We start from the raw sequence: 16,353 nt of genomic DNA on the forward strand, positions 1-16,353 counted from the left end.
GACTCCCATTCATTTTGGCGTCACTTTGACAGTGAATAACTTTACATCTGAGGCGTTTAAAGACTCCATTTGTCCATTATTTATTTCCAAAGATACACGACAATGTATAAAGGGCTCCATTACTTTCTATGTTCTATGTATAAAATACTATACAAAGTAATTAATCAGAATACTTACTCCTGCTCACTCACGCCAAAGAACTCCCCGCTCAAGCTCGCCATCTCTGCAAGATTAACGATGGCAGTTTGCATGCACAGCTACTAGAAGATTTACATCTGTCAGACAGGTTGCGGACGTCATCAAGCTTAGTGTGAGTCTGCGCGTCAGAAACGGAAGTGTTAAAAATCGCTAAAAATAGGCTTCACTTGACTCAATTGAGTTCCAATGGGGTCACTGTGTCCATTTCTTTTACTGTCTATGATCGCTCCAGCTCCTCGTTCAGCTCCCGCAACACTCGGTCCTGCTCTGCTTCATACTACAGTAAAGTTAATAATCGCATCCACGAACATGAGTTCTTCCAGACTCCAATCCCTATTGTAACACCTCACTCAATTTAGTAGACGCAAAGTCTGCGTATGGACCAGTTAAATCAGAAAGCTAAATTCGTCTGCAGAGAATAAGGATGTCACAACAATAATAAACCACTCATTCAACAAGTAAGGTTTAACTCTATGTATTTTTCAAGCTTCAAATTTTTAATTATTGGAGTGCGTAATATGGAGGAAAAAAAAATAATATAATAAAACAAAATACACACACAAAAAAAATAATTAAATGAAATAAAATGCAATGTATATTTCCCAAACAAATAAAATGAAAATGTCTTTAAACCCCAATTAAATTCTTTCTAGTATCCTTAACTCTGTTCTCTCTTATGTCCCTTACAGGATTCAAGACTCAATGGTGCTCAAAGGACTCAAAAGGTAAGTGTAATCACCAAAAGAATAAAAAAAATGTAAAAAATAATATTTTTTTTTATAAATCAATGAAATTAACTTCTCATTTATTCCCTTCTAGGTTTCACTATTGTCTCTTTCAGTTTTCCTTTTCTGAATTAATCAATTTAACCCAGTTAATGATGAATTCACCTTATGAATGAAAATTTAAATATCAAAAAATGAGGAAAATAAAATTGAAATCCCCTTTTTTTTTATGTGTCTATTCCTAGCTTCAAATTAATAAAACACCAGAGAAATAGAAGAAAGAAAAATAAATAAATATATAAAAGCAATTACATTTGATCAAGCAAAAAAAACAACAACAACAAAAAAACAATAATAAATTCACATTTAATTCCCTTCACAGATTTAAACCTCAGTTTTCAAAATGTGTTCAGTAACTCAGTCTCTCAAATGATTCACAACTTTGTGAACATAGATTGAACGTGCATTTCTCAGTCTATCCTCCGTAATCGAATCCTTTTGAAAGAACAGTGAATCAGGTGCAAGTGCTGTCAGTTCAATCCTACCATCCAAATCGGCAACAAGATCAGTATCACAAAATCACGCTCGCTGTTTGGTCCGTGTGGCTCGCCAGTCCCACTCCCTCCGTGAACACGAGAGTTAGAACGAAATCCCGGAACCCATAAACTCCACTCCGTTAAGCATCGATCGTGTTGCAGCAACTCAGCAGTGCACTCGACAGGATAAAGATTCACTCAAACCAGGAAAAATAGACAAGAAACAGAAGAGGAGGAGGAAAAAAAAAAAAAAAAAAAAACCTGACCTTGAATACAAGGTCACAAAATCATCATTAGTATTTTTTTTTTCCGCAACATACAGATTCTACATCCATTACCACAGTTTAACACAGCATCAAAATGGCGATCGCATATTTACATATGAATGTGCAACACTCGTTCACCACATGTGGTCTTGTATCATACAGATCAAACTTTAAAGGAAACTAAAATACATCCTTCTCTTTTTCCTTACATTTCAGTAATTTGAACATTTCAGGAATATTTTACCCAGATTAATACATGACATAAGAATTTTAACTCACCAAAACACGATGAACTTGAACACTCAATCTTTTTTAGGTCTGTAGAATTCTTAAAACTTGACTTTCCGCTCATCCAGCTCTCAAAAATACATGAACTCCCAGTTTCCTTATAAAACGTATTTTTTTTTCAACGCACTATGCGTTAAGAGGCTTCTTCTCAGTAGCTGCGTCACATAGGCCTATTATAGATCTCAATTCTTTTTATTTTTTTTATTTTACATGAACTTCACTTCTTCACAGTATAAATCGTCTCTGATCATATATAACTTTGATTAAAATCACATATTTCTATTTGATTGATCAAATTTGTTACTTTCTTTGGAGAAACTCGAATCACGTCTGCTCTTCTGATCAGCCGAATGAGAGAGAAAGCGCGAGCTCCAGCCGCGTGCGAATTCAGGAAAAAAAAAAAAAAAAAATGCACTACACAACATCCTTGATCCTCATTGGTCAGTTCTCACAAACACAGAATAATTCAATTGGATGTCCCAATACTCATGAAAATAAATGATAAATTGAAAAGAGAAAAAAAAATGTCCTGACTCATTTAATTCAATCATGTATTTTTGGTAACCTGGGTTACACCCTCCCCCTTTGATCTTATGCACGTCCTCGAGCATGCATATGGCTGTGTTGTCAGTACTGACAAGGGGTCACCCGGTACCATGACACATTTATTCCAGAACAATTCTGAATTCTCTTCGGACTGAGCAAAAGCAGTACTTAATCCTTAAAGGATTCCCTAAATTAGGATAGTGAAATTTCTTTGGGGGTTTGATTTGCCTTGTGGAACGTCTAACACCCTCAGACTGTGAGTTTCCTTCCTCTGGCATCCCTTCACTTGAAAAATCTTCTTCAGTAACCATCTCAGGTATAGGATAATTTTCCTCATCCTGAACAACCCTCAGTTCTTCAACTGGATTCTGCTCTACATCCTCTAGTGATTGAGAAGACTCATTCACTAACTCACAGTTGTTACAATTCTCCTTCTCAGACACTATCGCAGTGTCATCTGCTCTACACTCTCCCGGATCACCTTCCACATTCTTGGGTTCCACTCCATCACTCACAGGTAAGTTTTTATTCACTTTGCACACTTGTTTGTTTACCTCACTAACCTCAAGCTGTTTTTCTTTCAGGGAATCAACATTTGTCTGGCTGGTACCTGCCACTTCAACCTCTACTGAGTCTGGGATTGGGAGACTACCCGAATGATGAGGAGAACTCTCAGGTGGGATGTAACGAGTAACCACTTCTACTGATTCTCTGGGCACAAAACAGTAAGGAGACTCACTCTCAGATTTTTCATCATCGTTTGAATTTCCTGCTTCATCAGCATTTTCCATACCAAACTGAGGCCTTGTTCGACATCTTTGACGCACCCTGGGTAAGATGGCCTCGTCCGCTTCCACACCAGGTAAGAACCCACAAGGTAAGAGCAGGTCTCGGTGCAGAGTACGGACAGGACCCTCTTTCCCTTCAGGACAAACAGTATACACAGGAACATCTTGTGCTTTCTTTAACACAATGTACACATCTGATTCCCATTTATCTGCCAGTTTCTGTTTGCCTCTCAACCTGACATTCCTAACTAAAACCCTATCACCCACTTCCAAACTGGAAACCACTACATTTCTGTCAAACCTCTTTTTATTCCGTTCTGCTACTTTCATGCTATTTCCTAAGGCCAACTTGTAGCTCTCTTCTAGCCTACTCTTTAGAGAGGTTACATACTTTGAGTGGGATTGACAAGGTTCATCGTTCAGGATGCCAAAAGCAATGTCCAGCGGCAACCGAGGTTTCCTTCCAAACATGAGCTCATAAGGTGAGTAGCCCGTAACGTCGTTTCTGGTGCAATTGTACGCGTGCACCAGCGGTTTGACATACTCTTTCCAATGAGCTTTCTGTTTGTTTTCTAGGGTACCTAGCATCTGCAACAGTGTTCTATTAAACCGCTCTACTGGGTTTCCCCTAGGGTGGTATGGCGTTGTTCTTACTTTACGAATGCCAGCAATTTTACACAATTCCCGGATTGTATGGGACTCAAAATCTGGCCCTTGATCGCTGTGCAGCTTCTCTGGGAAACCATAATGCACTAAAAAATGGTCCCAGAGGCACTTAGCAACTGTCTGAGCTTTTTGATTTCGAGTGGGAATAGCGATAGCGTACTTCGTAAAGTGGTCAGTGATGACCAAAATGTCTTTCGTGTTGCTGCTGTCGGGTTCTACTGATAGGAAGTCCATACATACCAACTCTAATGGCCTGCTGGTCTGTATGTTTACCAATGGAGCAGCCTTCTGCACAGGAGACTTTCTTCTAACACAACGCTCGCAAGTTCTTATCTTTCTTTCCACAGCACTGGCCATTCGTGGCCAATAAAACCAGGAACGAAGAAGATCAAGGGTCCTCTCCACACCTAGGTGGCCCATATCATTGTGCAAACAGGTAAGTACCATCTCTCTGAGATTTTTAGGCAACGCTAGCTGTCTGTGTACTTTTCTTTGATCCAGACGCTTCCGATACAACAACCCATTTCTCATTTCAAACTTATTCCATTCCTTAAGCCACAAACCCATGTCCAGTGACTTCCCTTTCCCACTAGGTGGTCTTTTGTGAGACTCTAGACATTCAATGATCTCCCTTATTTCAGTGTCTTCCCTCTGTCTATGCATCAAATCATCCTCTGACAATCTCGGAATGGCAGGTAGGCCATGGTCACACTCATCCATAAATGCTTGGGGTAATGCATCTGCAGTCACGACTAAGGACTCAACCAAGGCTACAGAAGAAGGTTGGCAAATCTGGTTTCGCTCACATATTGCTTTCACAACCTCAGGAAACATAACCTGCTGTTCAGCCTCACCCAAATGGTTTAACGTGAACTGCTTTATGCGCTCTAGTTCTTTCTGGGTTTCCAAATCATCCCTAAGCTGATCATTTGGACGTCGAGACAATCCGTCTGCATCCTGATTCTGGGTACCCGCTTGATACTGGATTTTAAAATTGAAAGTGGACAGACTGGACAACCACCGGTAGCTTGTGGCATCGAGTTTTGCTGAAGTTAGGACATATGTTAAGGGATTACTATCGGTTACTACTGTGAATTCACTCCCATACAAGTAGTCGCTAAACTTAACTGTCACCGCCCACTTAAGTGCTAAAAACTCCAGCTTATGAGCTGGATACTTAGCCTCACTGCGAGTCAAACCCCGACTGGCATATGCAATGACCCTCAACTGTCCTTCCTGCTCTTGATACAAAGCAGCACCGAGCCCGGTAGTGCTGGCATCGGTATGCAACAAGTAAGGCAGTTTAGGATCAGCATAGCCAAGAATTGGAGCAGTTGTCAGTTTGTCGACAATGGTTTCAAACGCTCTTTGGCATTCTGCAGTCCATCTATCCATAAATGGCTCTTTTGGGTTGAAGTAGGGCCGATTTACTTCCTTGTACTTAGTTCTCTTCCTAACAAGGGGATACCCTGCTGTGAGATCGTTCAAAGGTCTAACAATTTTGGAAAAATCCTGTACAAATCTCCGGTAATACCCGGCGAATCCTAAAAAGGATTTCAACTCTTTAAGATTTTGTGGTCTCGGCCAGGTTTTTACAGCTTCTATTTTGCTTGGGTCAGTACTCACACCCTGTTGAGACACGACATGCCCCAGATACCGCACAGACGTCTGAAAGAATTTACATTTGTCGGGAGAAAGTTTTAAGCCATACTCTTTCAACCGGTTAAGGACCTGCAGTAGACGGCGCTCGTGCTCCTCAAGGGTTTCGGAGAACACAATTAGATCGTCGATGAAGACCAGAACCTCACTCCGGTTCAGGCTCCCCATGCAACGCTCCATGAGCCGCTGAAAAGTACTTGGGGCATTGGTTATCCCCTGCGGCATCCGATTAAATTCCCAGAAACCCATGGGACACACAAAGGCCGTCTTTTCCTTATCCTGCTCGTCCATTTCAATCTGATAGTATCCTGATTTCAGGTCGAGAACGGAGAACCATTTGGAGCCCGTAAGCACAGAAAATGCCTCTTCAAGATTTGGAAGGGCATAGGCGTCCTTAATGGTCTGCGCGTTCAGCTTCCTGAAATCGATACAAAGCCGAACAGAATTATCTTTTTTTCTCACCACAACAATGGGAGAAGCAAAAGGAGATTCTGACTCCCTAATCACTCCAGCATCCAACAACTCCTGCAAGTGTTTCCTAACTGCACTGATATCTTGGGGATGAATCGGTCTGGGTCTATGTTTGAACGGGGTCTCATCGCTAAGCCTAATGCGATGTTTCACCTTGTCGGTATGGCCATAATCCATATCATGCAAGGCGAAAACTTCAGGCATTGCATTCAGTAAAGCAGAGATACGACTCTTCCATTCTGTCGGCAAAGGAGAGTCACCGAAATCAACGTGTATATGCGTTTCAGGTGATTTCTCTTGGGCTTGTGAGGAGTCACTTCCCTGGGAAGGCTCCATCACTTGCTGAACAGAATACATTTCAGCTAACACCGTCTTTGGAGGAATCACAACATCGGCATTGGTTTCATTTCTAACCAACACAGGCACATGAAAAGAACGTTTGCTGGGCAAAGTGTGCAAACCATTGGCAATGACTAAACCACCTGGTTAGACAATTCAGAAGGCCCAATGACTGCTAAGTTCTCTGGGAAGCAACCATTCAGATAAACATAACCATCAAACACTGCAATACCACCCGCAGGCACTGTTTCAACATCATCTCCACCCAAGGTTACACACCCCAAGGTCTCTGCACTTCTCTGCTTATGCCTGGCACTCAAAATCTTAAGCACAGCTCGGTACCCATTGAAAGCTGGGTTGAGCTCAACATCTCCTTGAGCATGGGTATCGTACAAGGCATCCAAGGAGTTTGTCCCAACTAGAATCTGTTGCACTCCCACCAAGTCAGGAACCACTAAGGCTAGAGTATCAATTTCCGCTTCTGACCCCAAGAATTCTTTAGGAAAAGTTAACGTTAATTCCACATACCCCAAATAGGGTACAGAGTGCCCATTGGCCCCTTCTACCTCCAACAAGGCATCTAAAGACTTCACTGGATGATCTGCTAAATGTGCTTTGTGGAAAGAAGACGGAATCGTGGTCACTTGGGACCCAGTGTCCAATAAACAATTCACCTGTATTCCATCAATGCACAACCGGGCAGTACACTTTGTCCCAATTAACCCTTTTGGCAACCTTCCTGACATTCTACCACTTGAACCAGTGTCAAAAACATTTCTGCTCTTTTTAGGGCAATGAAACTTAGTCCCGTTCTCTGCATGCCCTACTGCAGAGACGGCCTGGAGTTTACCTTCTGTGATTTCATCTGGTTCTGCAAGTCCCACTGGGCTTGTTTCTCCCTCAGCAAACAGCTTTTTCTAGCCACTTTGGAAGGGTCTGGGTCATTTTCACAGTGGGTGACAATGTGTCCGTCTTCGCCGCAGCGAAAACAGTACCCAGGACGAGGTCGGGGCATGCCTGTCCCACTCATCTGAGACTGCTTAACCTCATTCGACTCAAACTGTCTAGGCCACGCCTTTTCGAAATTTCGATGGGAACCTAGCGGTTTTTGAGTTTGACTTTTCTGTGCTTCTAATGTGACCACTTGAGTTTTTAACTCAGCTACTTGCTTTCGTAACTCTGCAAGTTCTGAAAAACTTGAGTCAGTGTACAATGTTTTTTTCGGCACAACTGACTCCATAGCCTGGACTTGTGCTCTCAACTCATTTACTTCTCCTCTTAATTTCAAAAACTCCACAGATTCCTGGCAATCAACCTGACCCTTCTTAGAACCTGACATTTTCTGAGAAGCTATCTGCATGTGACTACTCGACATCGTTCTTTTCGGATCTGTCTCAACAGTTGTTTCACCCCCTACCTCAGCAACATGAGTGGAAAGCTGATGTGTGATGGCCTTTGACTTAAAATGGTGTAAACTGGGTTTGTTCATTCCTAAATGACTTCGCATGCGCTCCTCTTTGGAAGCTAGCTTGTCCTCTTCAGCCCTAACCGACACTACTAACTCAGCAAATGAAGGGGGGTTGGTCTTTCTTTCTTCAAGGCGCAAATTTGCAAGCAACCGGTTATCCCAACACCCTCTACAAAACTGCTTTAATAAGCTTCGGTCACGTTCGGCTTCTGGAATGCCTCCCCTCCGCACCGCCGCACTCAGCATGACTTGCAGCCGATGCAGGTAGCTAGAGGGTTTCTCCCCCTGGTTTTGCAGCAGAGTCATAAATCTTGCCAACAACTCGTCGCCATCGTCAACTGACCCATAGACAGACTCTAACAGCTCTAAATATACCAACGGAGATGCTTGAGGACCGATATGCTTTACAACATCAGCCGCTGGCGGCAAAAGGCTATCCAATATTTTCCTGGTGCGAGACAAGTCAGAAATGGATGGGTCATCAAGCAAAAAAATCAACGCTCGCCCTCCAGGTATCAAAGTCAGGTTCATTTGCTGGTCTCGGAACTTTCCCCGAAAACGACCTCAAACGCACAGGGATGTACTGAGTTGATACAGCATCAGTAGCTCGCACAATATGTTCGACTACTACGCGTTGTACGCTAGGGGGGCTTATTACATTCATAGGCAGAGCAGTACATGTGGGCACCGCATTTTCATCATCGGTCTTGGTCAGGTTTTGATATTTGCTTTGTTGGCTACTTGACAAAGATGCTCTATCTAACAATTGCGGAGCAGTTATCTCTTCGACTACTCTTTGAGACTGAGCTGATAACTGACGGGTTTGAGAATCGGCCACAATTGGACAATCAGTGGCATCACTCGACGTGGGTGACGGTTCAACGAGAGAGCTAGCAGCATTGAGCTTCTTTAGCTCTTCTTGAATCACAACTTGAAAGGGTTTTCCGCTAATTCTAGCAATTTCTTGCAGTTCCTCTAGATAATCTCTAGTGACATCACACCCAGTCGTCTGCGAGTAAACACTGCTCAAGGCACGTACATTAAAGCAGGTGTCTGCATTAGAAGTGCTTACGATTCGCAACGGCAACAAGAGTCGCAGCACATCTATAGCAGAGCTACACTGGAACTCTATGATAGCTTGCCTATGAAATTCTGAGGCTGGACTATCAATGAGCAAGGTTTGCTTTATACTACCATAACGCATCAGCCATGACTCAAGCTCTTGATCGGATTCAGATAACGTTATACCGCTCACTAGAACAGCATCAGAAACACTCACTTTCTCACGTCTCACAATATCCATAGTTCACAACTACACTGTATACGCTGCTTTCACACACACATGAGAAGTCACTATTGTTTTATGACACTCCAAATTCTCCTGGCTGGCTCGCCAACTTTGTAACACCTCACTCAATTTAGTAGACGCAAAGTCTGCGTATGGACCAGTTAAATCAGAAAGCTAAATTCGTCTGCAGAGAATAAGGATGTCACAACAATAATAAACCACTCATTCAACAAGTAAGGTTTAACTCTGTATTTTTCAAGCTTCAAATTTTTAATTATTGGAGTGCGTAATATGGAGGAAAAAAAAATAATATAATAAAACAAAATACACACACAAAAAAAATAATTAAATGAAATAAAATGCAATGTATATTTCCCAAACAAATAAAATGAAAATGTCTTTAAACCCCAATTAAATTCTTTCTAGTATCCTTAACTCTGTTCTCTCTTATGTCCCTTACAGGATTCAAGACTCAATGGTGCTCAAAGGACTCAAAAGGTAAGTGTAATCACCAAAAGAATAAAATGTAAAAAATAATATTTTTTTTTATAAATCAGTGAAATTAACTTCTCATTTATTCCCTTCTAGGTTTCACTATTGTCTCTTTCAGTTTTCCTTTTCTGAATTAATCAATTTAACCCAGTTAATGATGAATTCACCTTATGAATGAAAATTTAAATATCAAAAAATGAGGAAAATAAAATTGAAATCCCCTTTTTTTTATGTGTCTATTCCTAATTAATAAAACACCAGAGAAATAGAAGAAAGAAAAATAAATAAATATATAAAAGCAATTACATTTGATCAAGCAAAAAAAAAAAAACAACAACAAAAAAACAATAATAAATTCACATTTAATTCCCTTCACAGATTTAAACCTCAGTTTTCAAAATGTGTTCAGTAACTCAGTCTCTCAAATGATTCACAACTTTGTGAACATAGATTGAACGTGCATTTCTCAGTCTATCCTCCGTAATCGAATCCTTTTGAAAGAACAGTGAATCAGGTGCAAGTGCTGTCAGTTCAATCCTACCATCCAAATCGGCAACAAGATCAGTATCACAAAATCACGCTCGCTGTTTGGTCCGTGTGGCTCGCCAGTCCCACTCCCTCCGTGAACACGAGAGTTAGAACGAAATCCCGGAACCCATAAACTCCACTCCGTTAAGCATCGATCGTGTTGCAGCAACTCAGCAGTGCACTCGACAGGATAAAGATTCACTCAAACCAGGAAAAATAGACAAGAAACAGAAGAGGAGGAGGAAAAAAAAAAAAAAAAAAAACCTGACCTTGAATACAAGGTCACAAAATCATCATTAGTATTTTTTTTTTTTCCGCAACATACAGATTCTACATCCATTACCACAGTTTAACACAGCATCAAAATGGCGATCGCATATTTACATATGGATGTGCAACACTCGTTCACCACATGTGGTCTTGTATCATACAGATCAAACTTTAAAGGAAACTAAAATACATCCTTCTCTTTTTCCTTACATTTCAGTAATTTGAACATTTCAGGAATATTTTACCCAGATTAATACATGACATAAGAATTTTAACTCACCAAAACACGATGAACTTGAACACTCAATCTTTTTTAGGTCTGTAGAATTCTTAAAACTTGACTTTCCGCTCATCCAGCTCTCAAAAATACATGAACTCCCAGTTTCCTTATAAAATATATTTTTTTTTCAACGCACTATGCGTTAAGAGGCTTCTTCTCAGTAGCTGCGTCACATAGGCCTATTATAGATCTCAATTCTTTTTATTTTTTTTATTTTACATGAACTTCACTTCTTCACAGTATAAATCGTCTCTGATCATATATAACTTTGATTAAAATCACATATTTCTATTTGATTGATCAAATTTGTTACTTTCTTTGGAGAAACTCGAATCACGTCTGCTCTTCTGATCAGCCGAATGAGAGAGAAAGCGCGAGCTCCAGCCGCGTGCGAATTCAGGAAAACAACAAAAAAAAAAATGCACTACACAACATCCTTGATCCTCATTGGTCAGTTCTCACAAACACAGAATAATTCGATTGGATGTCCCAATACTCATGAAAATAAATGATAAATTGAAAAGAGAAAAAAAAATGTCCTGACTCATTTAATTCAATCATGTATTTTTGGTAACCTGGGTTACACTATTCTTTTGCACCGTCCATTGAGATGGAGACCACATGTCCCAAGTTTCCGCTCTAAAACTTGGCGTCATCAAACAACGCCTTTGTTTTGAATAGGCTTCTAGCGACCTCTAGCGGAAAAAAATATCACAAATTGTACCTTTTAAGGCTTTAAAATAATTTACTTTTTTTTTTTTTTTTTTTTTGGGTTTGTTATTATTTCTTGTTTGTTTTAATGTGTATAAGTAGTGACCTATTTCTATTTTAAAATTAGTAAAATTCGTTTTTTTTCCCTCCCCATTTATTTTGTGGATAAAGAATTGTCCATATATAATGAGTAAATTCACAATATACAAATTTTTTTAAATTACAAGTATGATCATAAAAAAACATTTTATTTTGGTTAAAAATTTTGGTTAAAAATTATCCAAAATCAATTTTTGAGCAAGTACATAAACAGCCAGTGTTCAAAACTGTCTCCTTATCCTGTCTCGATTCACAATGGTAAGATTGTAATAATGTTTTATAATAAGAGCGACATGGTGGATTTCCGCGGGAAATTTGAGCATGCAGCAGTTCCTCTATGCGTCATTACGTCACATCCATAAACAGAAAGGAAGGAGTCCCATTCACGCTAGTCAGTTTTATCACGTGAGGACGCAGCTTGTAGCGGCACATTTATAGCCTTTTCTAACAGGAGCTGAAATAATTAAACTTATCATTTTGATGGTGGATTGTAATCCAGAAAGATCCAAATGACAATCATCAGTGACAACTGGAGATTCACCCATAGCCAAAAAACAAAAGACTTTGGACTGTGTGGATACAGAAATTGTAATCTACAGGTAACGCTTATATACACTAAATACACAGTGACGCAATGCTGATGTTGTTAACAATAATAATCTGAGATCAATATAAGTGATCGTTAGATTTAATCAACATTGGCAGCGTGATTTATTGTAGGCCTAATGCTTTTTTCATCAGTTGGTCAGAACAAAAGTGGCAGACATGTTACTTACTTGTTCAGATGACATTTTCCGGTGAAAATTCTTATATTGGTCACACTTTCAAGATGTAGAATCTGTGATTCTGAAGTACAGTATCCACATCGGTGCGGTGACTGACAGCAAACATTAGATTCATCCGCACTGACGAGCTGCGCCGATGCACAACGCACGTACAGATAACTATTACGCATATGACTGCAATTGCAGGTTTCAAACAGAGGTCTGGTCACACCAAAATATTTTTTTTATAAATACAATCATAGAATAAATGTACAATACTCTCATTTCCCTCTTTGCAAAAAACACATTTCAGATCAATATTTTTACAAATCACGAAAAATTTGTATACAAACTTAAATTACATTTCAGTAATAATTTTTCATAATAGGCCTACTAACTTTGAAATAATTTCTACTCTAATTCTTTTTTTTAAATAGAAACATTTAAATGGTGGCTGTCAACTTGATGGATTTATTCAAACATGCATTATATAGGCTATTGAAGAACATTAAAAATTATAATATGTAATATGGTGCATATATTTAGCTAAATGCTCCTCTCTATAGTTCATTTCTCTAGCTGACTAACGAGTTTATGGTCATGATGAATATGTTTGTTCTGAGGTATATGTGACGTTACATTTGTTTGTTCGATAAAAAAAAATGTAAATGTATATGCTTTATATAAACAAATGCCTTCCAAGTGCTTCTGCCAAAAACGCACTTTCGTATTCTTCAAAAAGCTTACGCTGTATGTCTTATGCCTTCCCTATTCTACTTATGGCATGAACGCAGCGCCAGTTGCCTCTAGCTGGCATAAAAATAATGAGTAGTTACGTCTGTCGTCATGAAAAGACGTATGACTGTCGTTAGCAATCAAAATGCGTGTTCATTTAAATGCAATGTGTGGACTTTTTAACACCAACCCCATCCCTAAACCTAACCTTAGTAATTTATAGTGCATTTACACTTTATGAGCACATGCGTTACGTAACACTCGGGATCATTAATATGTACGCCCCCAATATTTGCTAATGTCAGCCCATGATCGAGGCATTACACAAGGGCAGCCAGTATTAATGTCTGGATCTGTGCAGGGCTGAATCATCAGACTAGGTGAGCAAGCAAGAACAATAGTGAAAAATGGCAGATGGAGCAATAATAACTGACATGATCCATGATAACATGATATTTTTAGTGATATTTGTAAATTGTCTTTCTAAATGTTTCGTTAGCATGTTGCTAATGTACTGTTAAATGTGGTTAAAGTTAACATTGTTTCTTACTGTATTCATGGAGACGAGCCGTTATTTTCATTATTAAACACTTGCAGTCTGTATAATTCATAAACGCAACTTCATTCTTTATAAATCTCTCCAACAGTGTAGCATTAGCCTTTAGCCACAGATCACAGCCTCAAACTCATTCAGAATCAAATGTAAACATCCAAATAAATACTATACTTGCATAATCCGACGCATGCATGCAGTATGCATGACAAACACTTTTTTGTAAAGATCAATTTTGAGGGTTATATTAGCTGTGTAAACTTTGTTTATGCACTGTTTAAGGCAAGCGCGAGCTCCGGGGGCAGAGAGTGCGCGATTTAAAGGGGCTGCAACCTGAATCGGCGCATTTCTAATTATGCCCCAAAATAGGCATTTAAAAAAATTAATACAAAAAATCTATGGGGTATTTTGAGCTGAAACTTCACAAACACATTCAGGGGACACCTTAGACTTATATTACATCTTGTAAAAAAACATTCGATGGCACCTTTAAATCTATGGCATTATGTTTAGATTGTGGCATAAAAAATTCCAGTGATGAACATTGTAGCCTTTCACAGACATGTTGCAACTCTATTTCTGCACACTAAAATGAATGCTTTCATCATAACTAACAGTGCAAATTTGAGATGCGTTGAATAAAATGGGAGTTTTGGCGCAAGTCTAGAACTGATAAACCTGCGTTGTTTGATTGACAGCTCTAGTGATTGTAAAGGGAGCATTCTTTGATCGCTTTCTATAATTTAATCGCATGTTTAAATAACAGATTATTTTCATCCTACTAAAAGAAACAACATGAAGTTGACCGTTTAGTCACTGGTTTGGTTTACTTGAGACATACACAAAGAACATCTGACTGTACTGTACATGTTACTTACATGTTGTTGCATTACTGTCGAGTCTATATCATAAAAGTCTGAGCCAAAGCCTGTGCCGAAAATCGATTTACCAAAGATTCCACAGTGAAATGTACTGAATACAAATAAATAATGCTGTCATTTTTAGTCCTCTTTTGCTCTTCTCTCCTCCTCATCTCACTAACACGCCGGTGGGCGAGGCTAACATTGCAATGATGAAGTAGCCGTTGATTTCTTCTGCGGAGGTTTCACCTATCTATCACAGGCATGTTCCAGGATCGGTCGTTCAATGGGCCTGGTGTCAATAAAAGCTTTTATTGGACTAACAAGGAAGTTTTCAGTTCTGAAACGTACAGGATATTTTTATAGTATGATGACCGCTTATATATCAAAAGCTCATGGAGAAGTTTTTTTTTCTCAGTTCATGACCCCTTTAAAGGTGCACCTGTGTCTTATTTAGTTCCTCATTTACTCCTTTATATCTAGCCCTGTGGCTCTCTTTTGTTCATTATTGACATGGTGTTTTGATGTAGTTCTCCTTGAATAATTATCTTCATCTTCTAGGATTATCTTCTTGTTTTGTTTATTTAATAAATGTTCTGCTGCACTTAGATCCTCTACTCAACTCGTCCCTGTGCTGCACTGATACCACAAACCTACACTTAGACCGTGATGACGTGAGTGTAACTTTCAGTAAATCGACTAGAATTAGGTCATTTGTCTCTATGTTTAATGTTCCAGTCATGTTCAAGTTATCATCTCATTCTATTACTTCCATGTAGCCCACTGTAAAACTCCTTATCTTATCTCATGATACATGATACAAGAAAACAGAACCTTTCTGTTGACAACTGTTTTGCATTTTGCATAACACCACTGACTTTGTTCTCAAATTTATTTGGATGATACTGCATATTTGAACTTTGACCAGGTTCTGCATGAAAGAATACACTTTTAAGGAAGTCAAAACAAAAGGCTGGGCAAGGCACTTTTTAAAAGTTACATATTGATTTCACACATTTCGGTGAACAAAGGATGTTCAAGAGTGCTAAATGGGCTCTTTCTAGGTTGAAGGAGACAAGGGGCTCAGCACCCACACCATTTGTTTTCAAATAAGTAAAAAATATGTTAAGAATGATAGCTGATATTTCACACATTTTATTTTGTTTTTAATTTTTAATTTCTAGTACTAGTATACACTGTTAACTGTGCACAGTTTTTAATCATACGAGTTGGATAATTTAACTGAACAGTCAAATGGCAACCTCTTCAACTCTTGATGGTTTATTGAAACCTGCAGACTGACCGTCCTTGTTGGGATTAAAAAAAAAAAAAAAACCTTTTTAAAATATTTTAGACAAGTTCAGTTTATATCAATATCATCACACTTTGGCATTAGGCTACACAAAGTTTGGCATCATGGAAAGTCTAACAAGTCAAGAAGAATTTGCTTGAAGGTATTGACTGATCAGTTTGTTTGCATAGAGGTGTAATACCTTATCTTCATGCAGCACAGCTGCTTCCAGTCTAAAGTAGTTTCACAACAGTGAACTTGTACTCTTAACCAATATTCAGAGCATTTCTCAATTTGTATCAGCCTTCTCTGGTAAGTAGTTCAATATCAGTAAATCTTTTCTATTTTCTATTATATTGTGTTGATTCTCATGTTTCAGAAGATTTTACTCTGTTCATTCATCTCTCCAAGAAAAATGTTTGTAATGTATTCCTTTAAAGAGTTTATAAGTAGAAATTCAGTTCAGCACACAATAGGTCAGTCTTGTTTCGTTCTGCACTTGTTTACTTTACATTTTAGGTTTGCATCCTGT

General features: G+C 39.0%; 1 protein-coding gene across 11 annotated transcripts in view; it reads left to right on the plus strand.

The window, feature by feature from the left end:
- The window catches only part of LOC137024514 (sialic acid-binding Ig-like lectin 5), a 29,864-nt gene that overhangs the window by 4,111 nt on the left and 9,400 nt on the right, over positions 1-16,353 (plus strand). The window contains exons 7-12 of one of the 11 annotated variants that reach the window (XM_067392149.1): positions 888-923; positions 1,018-2,875; positions 2,999-3,076; positions 3,144-3,235; positions 9,701-9,736; positions 9,827-16,133. The gene's annotated coding sequence lies outside the window, so the exon portion shown is untranslated. Of the gene's footprint in view, positions 1-522; positions 657-887; positions 924-1,017; positions 2,876-2,998; positions 3,077-3,143; positions 3,236-9,351; positions 9,472-9,700; positions 16,298-16,353 lie in introns of those variants that run through there. The other 10 variants (XM_067392148.1, XM_067392156.1, XM_067392151.1 and 7 more) reach the window with 10 other exon arrangements.

This window comes from Chanodichthys erythropterus, chromosome 8 (genome assembly GCF_024489055.1).
Source record: "Chanodichthys erythropterus isolate Z2021 chromosome 8, ASM2448905v1, whole genome shotgun sequence".
Lineage (NCBI taxonomy): Eukaryota > Metazoa > Chordata > Actinopteri > Cypriniformes > Xenocyprididae > Chanodichthys > Chanodichthys erythropterus.